At 51.9% G+C, this 12749-nt stretch overlaps 2 protein-coding genes across 6 annotated transcripts in view; one reads left to right on the top strand and one right to left on the bottom strand.

Moving 5' to 3' along the window:
• CDPF1 (cysteine rich DPF motif domain containing 1) overlaps positions 1-8686 on the bottom strand; it is a 376436-nt gene extending 367750 nt beyond the window's left edge. The window contains exon 1 of the mRNA XM_050806118.1: positions 8683-8686. The gene's annotated coding sequence lies outside the window, so the exon portion shown is untranslated. The remainder of the gene's footprint in view (positions 1-8682) is intronic.
• The window catches only part of GRAMD4 (GRAM domain containing 4), a 116060-nt gene that overhangs the window by 20317 nt on the left and 82994 nt on the right, over positions 1-12749 (top strand). The gene's annotated exons all lie outside the window — the stretch shown is intronic.

Genomic DNA, 12749 nt, shown 5'->3' with positions numbered 1-12749 from the left:
AACACCCAATGCTGTTTCTGTACCCTGGCTACCTTCCCAGCTCACCCAGGGAGGCTGAGGAGTGGGTGCTGGCCAAGGGGCTCGCAGAGGGTCAGAAAGAATCTGCTATCCTGGTGGGACGGGCAGCCAGACCCTGGACGCACTCTGTGCTGGAAGTGTTGCTTCAGTGTATTAGGATGGGTTCACTTTCTCATAATTCACTCTGTGGACACATTGTTGGAATCATCGTGCATTGTTCTGGATCAGCACCGTGACGGGAGGTCAGAGGGCTGCCTGGCGCAGTTTCTCTGCTGCCTGGATTGACCATGAGGACAAGGACTAGCTGGGCCCAGCCCCCTGCTTCCCGTGGATAGGGACTCTGGCTGCCGGCTTGTGCCATCCAGGGCTGGAGTCTCACCTTGTGAAATCACATTTATGAGGCTGATAGCCATCAGTTTCCACAGACGTAAGTGTGGCCAGGATGACAGATGTCACCGGCGGCCCTTTCTGCAGGGTCCTGCAGGGACTCCAGGGCCATCTGGCCACAGGCCCAAAGTCTTTGTCACCAACCCTCTGTGGGTGGGTGCCCGTGCCCCCTGGGTTGTTGAGTGCTTGGCAGGGGGCTTGAATGGTCTTTCTCTTCTCAGTTGAACCAGTTGATAGAATCATGTTTCCTTTTGGAATTTAGAGATTAGCCTTTTTTTCTTTTTTTCTTTTTTCTTTTTTTTTTTTTTTGAGACGAAGTCTCATGTGCTCTGTTGCCCAGGCTGGAGTGCAGTGGCACGATCTCACAATCTCAGTTCACTGCAATCTCCACCCCCCACCGAGTTCAAATGATTCTCCTGCCTCAGCCTCCTGAGTAGGTGGGACTACAGGTGCATGCCACCACACCCAGTTAATTTTTGTATTTTTAGTAGAGGTGGGATTTCACCATGTTGGCCAGGCTGGTCTTGAATTCCTGACCTCAGGTAATCCACTGGCCTCAGTTTCCCAAAGTGCTGGGATTACAGGTGTGAGCCACCATGCCCCGCCGAGATTAGGCTTTAAAAGCAGCATTCTTTTGTCCTCTTGGGCCTTTTTTCCACCTGTCACTGAGACCTCCACTCCTTTGCGGAGCTTGGATGGCTGCAGGGCTGGCTCAACTGCTGCCTCCAGGTGGAATCCGGAGCCACCCTTCTCAGCGTTCATCCTTCCGTCAACCTGCTCGACTGGTTAAGCCAGTCTCCACGCCTGCTTTCAATAAGTCCTGCCCTCCCCTGGGAATATGCAGCCAGACCTTTGGGTCCCTTGACGTGGAGGGCTATAAAGTGGCTCAGCAGGAGTGAGAAGTTTCCTTGGCTGCTGGAGCCTTGCAGGTGCCAAGTGTGGGCTCTGGAGGTGGCATACAGACCAGCTCCTGCTCAGTGCCCTGTGTCCCTCCTGGCAGGAGGCATGCTGCTGAGCAAGGCTATTTTAAAGGGGGTTTGTTTGAGTTTGACATTTAGGAGGTAAGGTTTCCCCAAGGAGAAAATGCTATGAAGCCCCCAAAGGCGTATGAGGACAAGATGATGTGGTGAGTTGGAATCTTCTTTAGATCCAGAGAAACTTCATTGGGTGGTAGTTCCCTCTTCTGTCTCTCTTGCTCAAGTTTCAGGGCATTTTCTGGCATGGTTTTATTTATTTTATTTTATTTTATTTTATTTTATTTTATTTATTTTTTTGAGATGGAGTCTCGCTCTGTCGCCCAGGTTGGAGTGCAGTGGTGCCATCTTGGCTCACTGCAAGCTCTGCCTCCCAGGTTCACGCCATTCTCCTGCCTCAGCCTCCCGAGTAGGTGGGATCACAGGCGCCCGCCACCACGCGCGGCTAATTTTTTGTATTTTTAGTAGAGATGGGGTTTCACCATGTTAGCCGGGATAGTCTTGATCTCCTGGCCTCGTGATCCGCCCGTCTCAGCCTCCCAAAGTGCTGGGATTACAGGCGTGAGCCACTGTGCCTGGCCTTGGGTATGGTTTTAATTAGGACAAAAACAGGTACAGTTTGATTTGCAAGTTGCCTTCTCGGGGCAAGTTTAGGTGACATGTAGGTTTTGTTTTGTTTTTACCATTATCTGCTGGTAGAACTTGCCTTTAGAACACTGTACAAGGTAGCATGTTCTGGTTAGTTGCATTTTTTTAGTCCATTAGGTTTTGGCATTGGTGGCCTTTTGTTTTGTTTTGTTTTTGAGATAGTCTTGCTCTGTCGCCCAAGCTGGAGTGCAGTCGCACAATCCCAGCTCACTGCAACCTCCACCTCCTGGGTTCAAGTGATTTCTGTGCCTCAGCCTCCTGAGTAGCTGGGATTACAAGTGCATGCCACCACGCCCGGCTAATTCTTTCTATTTTTAGTAGAGATGGGGTTTCTCCATGTTGGCCAGGCTGGTCTCAAACTCGTGGCCTCAAGTGATCTGCCCACCTCAGCCTCCCAAAGGGATGGAATTACAGGTATGAGCCACTGCACCTGGCTGGGTGGCGTTGTTTTGGTGAAAATTTAATGAGAATTCGAGCGAGATGTTTGGGTGTCTTTTGCTGCTCTGATAAGTGGAGGGGAGGGAGTGCCTGTGAAATGGAGAGCAAGAGGGAAGGGTGGATGGACTTGTCATTTGCACCTCGGTGTTTGTTGCCAGAGGATTCTAATTGTGCAAGCCGTAAGACCTTGTCCCGGATGAGTCCTGGCCTGGAGGCCCCTAAGTTGCTTTCTCTCCCACTTTGTAGAAAAGCAGTGCTGGTTGGTTAGTGGCTTGATTTGCTGTGATTTGCTGACTGCCGGCTCCTAGCTCACCCGTGGGTCTAGGTGGTAGCTTCCGGTTAGTTGAGGTATGTGGGGGTCTGCTTGGAGGAAGGAGCTTGTTGAGAAGGTGGGGAGACCCTGAGGTCAGACAGGGCCTGTGGTACAGCTCCAGGCTCCTCGAGGGGCAAACATATCTGAAATCAGAACTAGGAGCTGACGCTGCGAGTCAAGTCCTCAAACCCGTGCGGGCCAGCGGGGAAGGGCGGAGCTGGCCTTGTCTGGAGAGCACCCTTAGCAGCTGCGTGGTGGGTTTCAGGCTGGGGCTGAAAGAAGGGGAACCAGGAGGGGAGATGCATGGGAAAAGGGTAACGCGAGAGACAGGAGCCGCCCCACACCCAGAGGGCCAGGGTGGGGGTGGCAGGGCTGTGAGCTCTTCTGGTGGCCTCTGGTGCCCACCAGCTCAGTGCCGTGCAGCACCCCCAGAGGAGGATGTGGGTCCCAGGGAACTGTCTGACACAGAGGCAGTGACAGAGATGGAGGGTCGGATCAGGACATCCTAGACAGAATCAAGACCTTGACAGAATTCCTGGCACACAAGAAGTAGATTTTTGGAACCTTTGTCAACAGATGGGACCAATGAGGGGCCCAGATATTTCTGCTGTTGGGCCGTCCTGGGCACGGGCAGGGCCTGTGTGTGAGATTGCTTGCGTTGTCAGTTTCGCAATTTGCAGATGGCTTGTGGCTTTTCAGAGCTTGAGCTGGTCGTTTCATAGTTGTGCTTTTAGATACTTTTTTTTTTTTTTTTTTTTAAAGACAGAGGCTTACTCTTGTCCCCCAGGCTGGAGTGCAGTGTCATGATCTTGGCTCACTGCAACCTCTGCCTCCCGGGTTCAAGTGATTCTCCTGCCTCAGCCTCCTGAGTAGCTGGGATTACAGGCTCCTGCCACCACGCCGGGCTAGTTTTTGTATTGTTGTATTTCTGGTAGAGATGGGGTTTCACCCTGTTGGCCAGGCTGATCTCGAACTCCTGACCTCAGGTGACCCACCCGCCTCAGCCTCCCAAAGTGCTGGGATTACAGGCGTGAGCCACCGTGCCTGGCTGACACTGACTTTTTTGAGAATTAAAATTACCTAGTGAAAAATTACCTAGCAACCTGCATTTAACGTATTAGCTCCATCCTCTGAAATGAGCATCTTGGTTCTGTCTGGAAGATGGAGATTGAAGTCAGCACCATGGAGCATCATGGCCCCACGTGCCCACGAGTTCCATGTTTGCTGTTGCTGGAGCAAAGGCGTGTTGTGAGGTGTGACTGCTTTTGCAGAAAAGTGACCGTCGGAAGGCTTTCCCCGCGTGGGGACTCCTTAGTCACGAGTCAGTGAGAATCCCATGTGTGTCTCGCCACCAGCGGCACTTTCTCCCCGTAGGATTGTCTGCAGAGTGGATGACTGCGAATCTGACCTTACCTGAAAGCCACCAGGAAGCTTGCTGGTTATTTGTCAAAGGGTCCTGTGGAGAGTGGAAGAGTCTTTTCGTCATAAAAGTATTCTTCCCGAGGTGTCTGTCTTGGGAATCGACTGTTTTATGCCTTGATTTCTAAAGGCCAGTGACACCTGTGCCCTCCTGTGAGAGAATCACCTGCCTGTGACCAGTGCCTGCAGCTGTCACCTGGAGCTGTCACCCTGTTCCAGTGGTGGGACGTGGGCCACTGCTGAGGGTCTCCCAAAGCCCCAGCAGAGAGAGCATGCAAAATAGAAAGGGGCCCCCACAGATTCGCTTAAGCGGAGGGGAGCTTTGCCAGCTTGGGGCCAGGGGCCCGCGATGTGGAGCTGCTTGGGGTGCTCTGGCTGGGTCGCTGGTCTCCCCCTCCTTTGACGTGGTGCTTTTTCACCCTCCATGCCTCCTCCTACTTCCCTTGTGGCTTCATTCCCGTGATGAGACAGAGCATGTGACTGGCAGCCCCTCACCACGGGATGGGTCATTTCCGGTGGAGAGCAGGGTCCTTACCAAAAGAGGGACGGGAATGCTGAGTGGGGAAAGCATAGACAGTGCACAGGCAGGCATGGAGGAGACAGCGGAGCAAGGCGGCAGGTGCATCCTGTACACTCAGGTGCTAAGCCCAGGTCACAGAGCCCCTTACAGCCTCAAGTGATGGAGGACACTGGCGAGTCTTTGTGCCTGTGGGGTGTATTCATTGCTACTCGCTATTAGAAGTCAAAACTGGCCGGGCGCGGTGGCTCAAACCTGTAATCCCAGCACTTTGGCAGGCCGAGACGGGTGGATCACGAGGTCAGGAGATCGAGACCATCCTGGCTAACACGGTAAAACCCCGTCTCTACTAAAAAATAAAAAAAAAAGAAACTAGCCGGGCAAGGTGGCGGGCGCCTGTAGTCCCAGCTACTCGGGAGGCTGAGGCAGGAGAATGGCGAGAACCCGGGAGGCGGACCTTGCAGTGAGCTGAGATCCGGCCACTGCACTCCAGCCCGGGCGACAGAGCGAGACTCCGTCTCAAAAAAAAAAAAAAAAAAAAAGTCAAAACTAAGAAATTTAAAAAGATTTATTAATTTACTGAAATATGCAAGTATAAATCGATTACATGTTAACACAAATAGCATGTCTTTCTTTTTAAAAAAATCACTACTCGGGGCCAGGTGCAGTGGCTCACACCTGTAATCCCAGCACTTTGGGAGGCCGAGGCGGGCGGATCACAAGGTCAGGAGTTCAAGACCAGCTTGGCCAATATGGTGAAACCCTGTCTCTACTAAAAATACAAAAATTAGCCAGACATGGTGGCAGGTGCCTATAGTCCCAGCTACTCGGGAGTCTGAGGCAAGAGAATCACTTGAATCTGGGAGGTGGAGGTTGCAGTGAGCCGAGATTGTACCACTGCACTCCAGCTTGGCTTACAGAGCAAGACTCTGTCTCAAAAAAAAAAAAAAAAAAAAAAAAAAAAATCACTGCTAAAAAAAGAATTAGTGGTGAAGAGAGGTGCCAACATTTTGCAGCTCTCCTCGGGGTCTCATTTGTCAGGAGACAGCTGGCTCACCTTGTCTTCTGTGACCCGTTGGCCGCCGCATCACACCATGCAGCTGCCAGGGGGCAAGTGTGGGAAAGGCGAGCAGCATTTTCGGGTTATCACTGGAATAGTTTTGATCTTGTGAGTCCCCCGAAAGGAATCCCTAGGGTTCCTGGGCTACACTTTCAGAACCTCTGGTTTAGGTCTTAGGCAAGATTCTCTGCCGTGTGAACTAGGGTGTTTCGGTTTTTTTGTTTTGATTTTAATTTTTCTTATTAAAATTTTTAATTTAATTAAAAAATTAGACCAGGTGTGGTGGTTCACGCCTGTAATCCCAGCACTTTGGGAGGGAGGCCAAGGCAGGGGGATCACCTGAGGTCAGGAGTTCAAGACCAGCCTGGCCAACACTGTGAAACCCCATCTCTACTAAAAATACAAAAATTAGCCAGGCGTGGTGGCACGTGCCTGTGATCTCAGCCACTCGGGAGGCTGAGGCAGGAGAATCACTTGAACCTGAGAGGCGGAGGTTACAGTGAGGTGAGATCGCACCACTGCACTCCAGCCTGGGCAATAAGAGCGAGACTCTGTCTCAGAAAAAAAAAAAAAAAAAAAATTAGCCTGGCGTGGTGGCTCACACCTGTAGCCCTGGCTACTTGGGTGACTGAAGTGGGAGGATTCCTGAAGCCCAGGAGTTCAAGGTTGCAGTGAGCTGTGCTTATGCCACTGCACTCCAGCCTGGGTGACAGAGCAAGACCTTGTCTCTAAAAAAAACTTTTTTTTAAGTTAAAAAATTTAGTTTACTATAGAATAGTTGATGCTTTCAGGATTCCGAACTCACCATGGATCAAGGCTCCTGATGGCTTCAGCCCCCAGTTCCTGTCTTCAGAGGCCTCCGTCGGTCCTGCTTCCACGCCAGCCTTTCCTGGGCAGCTCCTGGGCACATTTCTATCTTTGTCTTTTTTCTCCTCTCCTCCTCCTCGTTTCCATAGACACATGGCCAGGCACATGCTGGCGAGGGACTGCGTCGGCGGTGTGCTCTCCATGGTGGCGCACCGGGGTCCTCGCTCCTTGCGAGGCTGTGGGGCTGCGCCGTGGACTGTCCCCACGTGGGTGGGTCCAGCCTTTTTGCTGTCATGAAAACGATGCTGCTGGGAGATGGCCTTGCCCTGCCGCCATCGTGTGTGTGAGAGACTCAGAGAGCTTTCTGGAAGTTAAAGCGCCGTTTCGTTGGATATTGCAGAATTGCCCTCCACGCCACTCTCCACGTAGGACAGAGCCTGTGTCCCCTGACCCCACACCCACATGCTGTGCCTCTTTGCCAGTCTTTTGAGGAAGTGGTTTCTCAAGGCAGTTTAGTTTGTATTTATCAGCTGAACACGGTGACTGATACCTGTAACCCCAACACTTTGGGAGATCCTGTTGTCCAGGAGTTCGGGACCAGCCTGGGTAACATGGCAAAACCCTGTCTTTACAAAAAGTACAAAAAGTAGCCGGGCATGGTGGCGTGCACCTGTAGTCTCAGCAACTCGGGAGGCTGAGGCAGGAGGATCACTGAGCCTGGGAGGTCGAGATTGCGGTCAGCTGTGATCGTACCACTGCACTCCAGCCTGGGCGACAGAGCGAGACTTTGTCTCAAAAAAAAAAATTGTGTTTCTCTCATAAGTGAAGGTTAATCATCTTTTCATATGTTTAAGAGCTGTTTGTTTTTACTTCATCTTTTGTCCATTTTTCTCTTTTTTTTTTCTTTTTTTTTGAGACAGAGTCTCTGTCTCCCAGGCTGGAGTGCAGTGGCGCAATCTCGACTCATTGCAACCTCCGCCTCTTGGGTTCAAGCAATTCTTCTGCCTCAGCCTCCTGAATAGCTGGGCCTACAGGCACGGATCGCCACACCTGGCTACTTTTTGTATTTTTAGTAGAGATGGAGTTTCACCATGTTGGCCAGACTGGTCTCGAACTCCTGACCTCGCTATCTGCCTGCCTTGGCCTACCGAAGTGCTGGGATTACAGACGTGAGCCACCACACCTGGCCTCTTGTCCATTTTTCTATTGGAATGTTTATCCATGGCAAGCAAATGAATCCTTCGTGATGTGTGTTGAAATGTTTTTTTCCCCACATTATCATTTATGTCTGACTGCTTATGGAGGTTTTTGCCTTGCAAACATTTGTTTTTAACATAATGTATCTTCTCTTTTATTGTGTTCCGTGTCTCGCTGGGACAGACCTTGTTCAGTCCCAAGGTTATGAGTGCCCCTCCAGGCCCACCTTTGCTACATTCGTGCTTTCCCTGTTCTGCATTCAAATCTTTGGTCTAATTTGAATTTATTTTGGGAAGGTGTGAGGTATGGAGCCAGCCTTATCTTTTTCTAGGTAGCTTCCTAGATGTCCCAACGTGGTTGGTGGAGTGATTTATCTCATGCCCTCCTATTAAAATGCCTCTTACCACAATTGGGTCTGAGTCTGTTTTTGTACCTTCTCATGGCTCTGTTGTCTGTTCATGCACCATTAACATGCTTCGAACACGGCTGCTGCCCCATTGCGTTTGCGTGGCAGGGCTGGCGGGCTGGCCTCCCCCCATCAATCTGGCTTTTCAGGATTTTCCTGGCTATTTGGCTTGTTTATTTTTCCCTATAAACCTTAGATCCAGATTGTCTTGGTTCTTCTAAAATCTGTTGTTTTTCTTTTGAGGGAAATTACATTCAATTTGTAGATTTTCAAAGAGAGGATTGGTTTTCTCTCTCTCTCTGTATAAATGGTGGTAAAATAGACATAACACAATGTACCATCTTAACCATTTCTGAGTGTGGCATTTAGTGGCATTAAACACATTCACACTGTTCTGCAACCGTCACTACCATTCATCCCCAGAACGTTTGATCTTCCGCAACCGAAACTCCACACCCACGGAGCACTGACTCTCCAGAGCCTCTCCCCAGCCTGACACCCCCCAATCCACTTCCTGTCTCTGTGCATTTCACTCCTTTGGGGACTGCAGATAAGTGGAATCTCACAGTGTCTGTCTATTTATGACTTCCTCCTTTCACAGAGCAGAATGTCCTCTGGGTTCACCCAGGTTCTGGCGCCATAATGTCCTCTGGGTTCGCCCGGGTTTTGGTGACATAATGTCCTCCGGGTTCACCCGGGTTCTGGTGTCATATTGTCCTCTGGGTTCGCCCAGGTTCTGGCGCCATAACGTCCTCTGGATTTGCCCAGGTTCTGGTGCCATAATGTCCTCTGGGTTCAACCAGGTTCTGGCGCCATATTGTCCTCCGGGTTCGCCCGGGTTCTGGTGTCATATTGTCCTCTGGGTTCACCCAGGTCCTGGCGCCATAATGTCCTCTGGGTTCTCCCGGGTTCTGGCGCCATAATGTCCTCTAGGTTCTCCTGGTTCTGGTGACATAATGTCCTCCGGGTTCTCCTGGTTCTGGTGACATAATGTCCTCTGGGTTCTCCCAGGTTCTGGCGCCATAATGTCCTCTGGGTTTGCCTGGGTTCTGGCGACATAATGTCCTCCGGGTTCGCCCAGGTTCTGGTGACATAATGTCCTCCGGGTTCTCCCGGGTTCTGGTGACATAATGTCCTCCGGGTTCTCCCGGGTTCTGGTGACATAATGTCCTCCGGGTTCTCCCGGGTTCTGGTGACATAATGTCCTCCGGGTTCTCCCGGGTTCTGGTGACATAATGTCCTCCGGGTTCTCCCGGGTTCTGGTGACATAATGTCCTCCGGGTTCTCCCGGGTTCTGGTGACATAATGTCCTCCGTGTTCGCCCTTGTTCTGGTGTCATATTGTCCTCTGGGTGTGCAAATATCTCTTGGAGACCTTGCTTTTAGTTCTTTTAAGTATCCCCAGAAGTGGGATTGTGGGATCATATGGTAGTTCTATTTTTCATAGTTTGCGGAACCTCCATACTGTGTTTTATAGCAGTGGCACCATTTTACACCCCACCAACAGTGTACAAGGGTTCAGTTTCTCCCCATCCTCGCCAACACTTGTTGTTTTCTGAGTTTTTGATCATGGCCGTCCTAATGGGTGTGAAGGGGTCTCCCCTTGTGGTTTGGTTTGCATTTCCCCTGGTGATGACTGGGTTGAACATCTCTGCATGGGCTTATTAACCGGGGCTGAGCATGTCTGCATGGGCTTATGGCCGGGGCTAAGCATGTCTGCGTGGGTTTATTGACCAGGGCTGAGCATGTCTGCGTGGGCTTATGGCCGGGGCTGAGCATCTCTTCGTGGGCTTATTGACCAGGGCTGACATCTCTGCATGGGCTTATTGACCAGTGCTGAGCATGTCTGCATGGGCTTATTGACCAGTGCTGAGCATGTCTGCATGGGCTTATTGACCGGGGCTGAGCATGTCTGCATGGGCTTATTGACCAGTGCTGAGCATGTCTGCATGGGCTTATTGACCAGTGCTGAGCATGTCTGCGTGGGCTTATTGACCGGGGCTGAGCATGTCTGCATGGGTTTATTGACCGGGGCTGAGCATGTCTGCGTGGGCTTATTGACCGGGGCTGAGCATGTCTGCATGGGTTTATTGACCAGGGCTGAGCATGTCTGCGTGGGCTTATTGACCGGGGCTGAGCATGTCTGCATGGGTTTATTGACCAGGGCTGAGCATGTCTGCGTGGGCTTATTGACCAGGGCTCAGCATGTCTGTGTGGGCTTATTGACCAGGGCTGACATCTCTGCATGGGCTTATCACCGGGACTGTGTATCTCTGCATGGACTTACTGACTGGCGCTGAGCATCTCTGCGTGGGCTTATTGACCGATTGGACGGGCACTTGGGTTGTTGCCACCTCTTGGCTTTGGTGAATGGTGCTGCTGTGGACATGGGTGTGCAAGCATCTGTTTGGGTTCCTGCTTTCAGCTGTTGGGATATATACCCAGAAGCTGGTTTGCTGGGTCACATGGTAGTTCTGTTTTGAATTTTTTGAGGTGCTGTTGCCCTGTTTTCCCTGGCCCCCTATGTGGCTGTGGTTTACCTTCCCCAACTGTGGGCACTGGAACCAGGCCAGAGCATTTGCCTGAGAATCCAGTGAGTCCAGAGCTCTGCTGCCAACCCCACCTCGCTCCGACAGCCCGGTGCCCCTGGTCCCCCGGCCAGGGGACTAATGTAAATGACGAGTTGATAGATGCAGCAAACCAACATGGCACATGTATGCATATGTAACAAACCTGCACATTGTGCACATGTACCCTAGAACTTAAAGTATAATAACAACAAAAAAGGAGGGATCATAATAATAGTCACCAATAGTTACGGGTTCTTAGTACCTGCCAGACTGGAGACAGGTGTAGGGAGCCAGGAACCAGCCCTCCACAGGCTGGTGTGTAGGGATTGAGTCAGGTGTGGCCAGGAGGCACCGGGCAGGTTACTGTCCCTTATGAAGCGTGGCTGTGGCCACCATTAACGTGGGGGTGCCAGGGGATTCGCCCGACGCTCTCTGCCCTTGCTCCTCCCTGGATGAATCCTGACATGCCTGCTAGGCTCCCATCTCTGCTACCCGCACCAGTCCCAGCCACCGCCCTCTCTCCTCTGCCTGGCCATGGTTTCCTAACTGGTATTTCCACTTCAGGCCTCTTCCAGCCATTGGCCAGGGTGCCCCACGCTGTGCTTGGAATGGGACCACGTGCCTTACCCTTACCACAGCCTCTCTGCTCCCACCAGCTCCTTTCTGGTTTGTTTTGGCAAAAGCGCCCTACATGTGCTGCTCCCTTGTCCTGGCGTGCCCTTCCTCTGCAGGCCGCGACCCGTCCTTCACGCCCTCAGCCTGTGGTGCCACGGCTCTTCCTCTGAGCACCTTCCTGGGCTGGTGCTGGGGCCATGGGGTGTCTTCTCCACAGTTAGGGCAGCACTCCCAGCTCCATGGGTTTGTTGGCCTCGCCTCCTCTGTATCATTGCACTGAGGGTCCTGTCGGGTGCGCAGTAGGTGCTCATTAAACACTTGGTGCCTGGCTTGGTCATTGTGGTTCCTGGACGTGCAGTACCGCAGCTCTAAGGTGCACTGCCTGCTCCTTGTTCTTGTTCCCTAGTCCCTACTGGATGGCGAGCTGCCCCTTGGCAAGCCCATCCAGCCTGCAGCCCGCAGCCAAAACACGTGCTTCTCTGGTTTTCTGTTAGGGCCGCCTGTGCTCTCAGGCCTGTCAGGAGACCCTTCTGTAAGACTGGACTATCAGAGCACCCCAGCTGGCAGGTGCTTACCTGGGCAATACGTGTGAAGTGGACCTTACCGATTTTTGATCTTGCTTCTAAAATATTTTGGGCCGGGCGCGGTGGCTCACACCTGTAATTCCAGTACTTTGGGAGGCAGAGGCGGGTGGATCACCTGAGGTCGGGAGTTGGAGACCAGCTTGGCCAACATGGCGAAACCCCGTCTCTACTAAAAATACAAAAATTATCTGTGTGTGGTGGCGGGTGCCCATAATCCCAGCTATTTGGGAGGCACAGGCAGAAGAATTGCTTGAACCCGGGAGGCGGAAGTTGCAGTGAGCCAAGATCGCACCACTGCACTGCAGCCTGGGCGATAAGACCGAAACTCTGTCTCGAAATGTGTGTGTGTGTGTGTGTGTGTATTATTATTATTATTTTTCCTGGCCAGCTGTGGTGGTTCATGCCTATAATCCCAGCACTTTGGGAGGCTGAGGTGGAAGGATAGCTTGAAATCAGGAGTTTGAGACCAGCCTGAGCAACATAGTGAAACTCCATCTTTACTAAAAATTTTAAAAATATTAGCTGGGCAGGACTGGGCGCAGGGGTTCATGCCTGTAATCCCAGCACTTTGGGAGGCCGAGGCGGGCGGATCATGAGGTCAGGAGATCAAGACCATCCTGGCTAACAGGGTGAAACCGTCTCTACTAAAAATACCAAAAATGAGCCGGGTGTGATGGTGGGCGCCTGTAGTCCCAGCTACTCAGGAGGCTGAGGCAGGAGAATGGCGTGAACCCAGGAGGTTGAGCTTGCAGTGAGCCGAGATGGTGCCACTGTACTCCAGCCTGGGCCACAGTGTG

The sequence above is a fragment of the Macaca thibetana genome, chromosome 10 (genome assembly GCF_024542745.1).
Source record: "Macaca thibetana thibetana isolate TM-01 chromosome 10, ASM2454274v1, whole genome shotgun sequence".
NCBI classification, from domain to species: Eukaryota; Metazoa; Chordata; class Mammalia; order Primates; family Cercopithecidae; genus Macaca; species Macaca thibetana.
The sequence above is the reverse complement of the archived record's forward strand: the minus strand, read 5'-3'. Positions and strand labels throughout refer to the sequence as shown.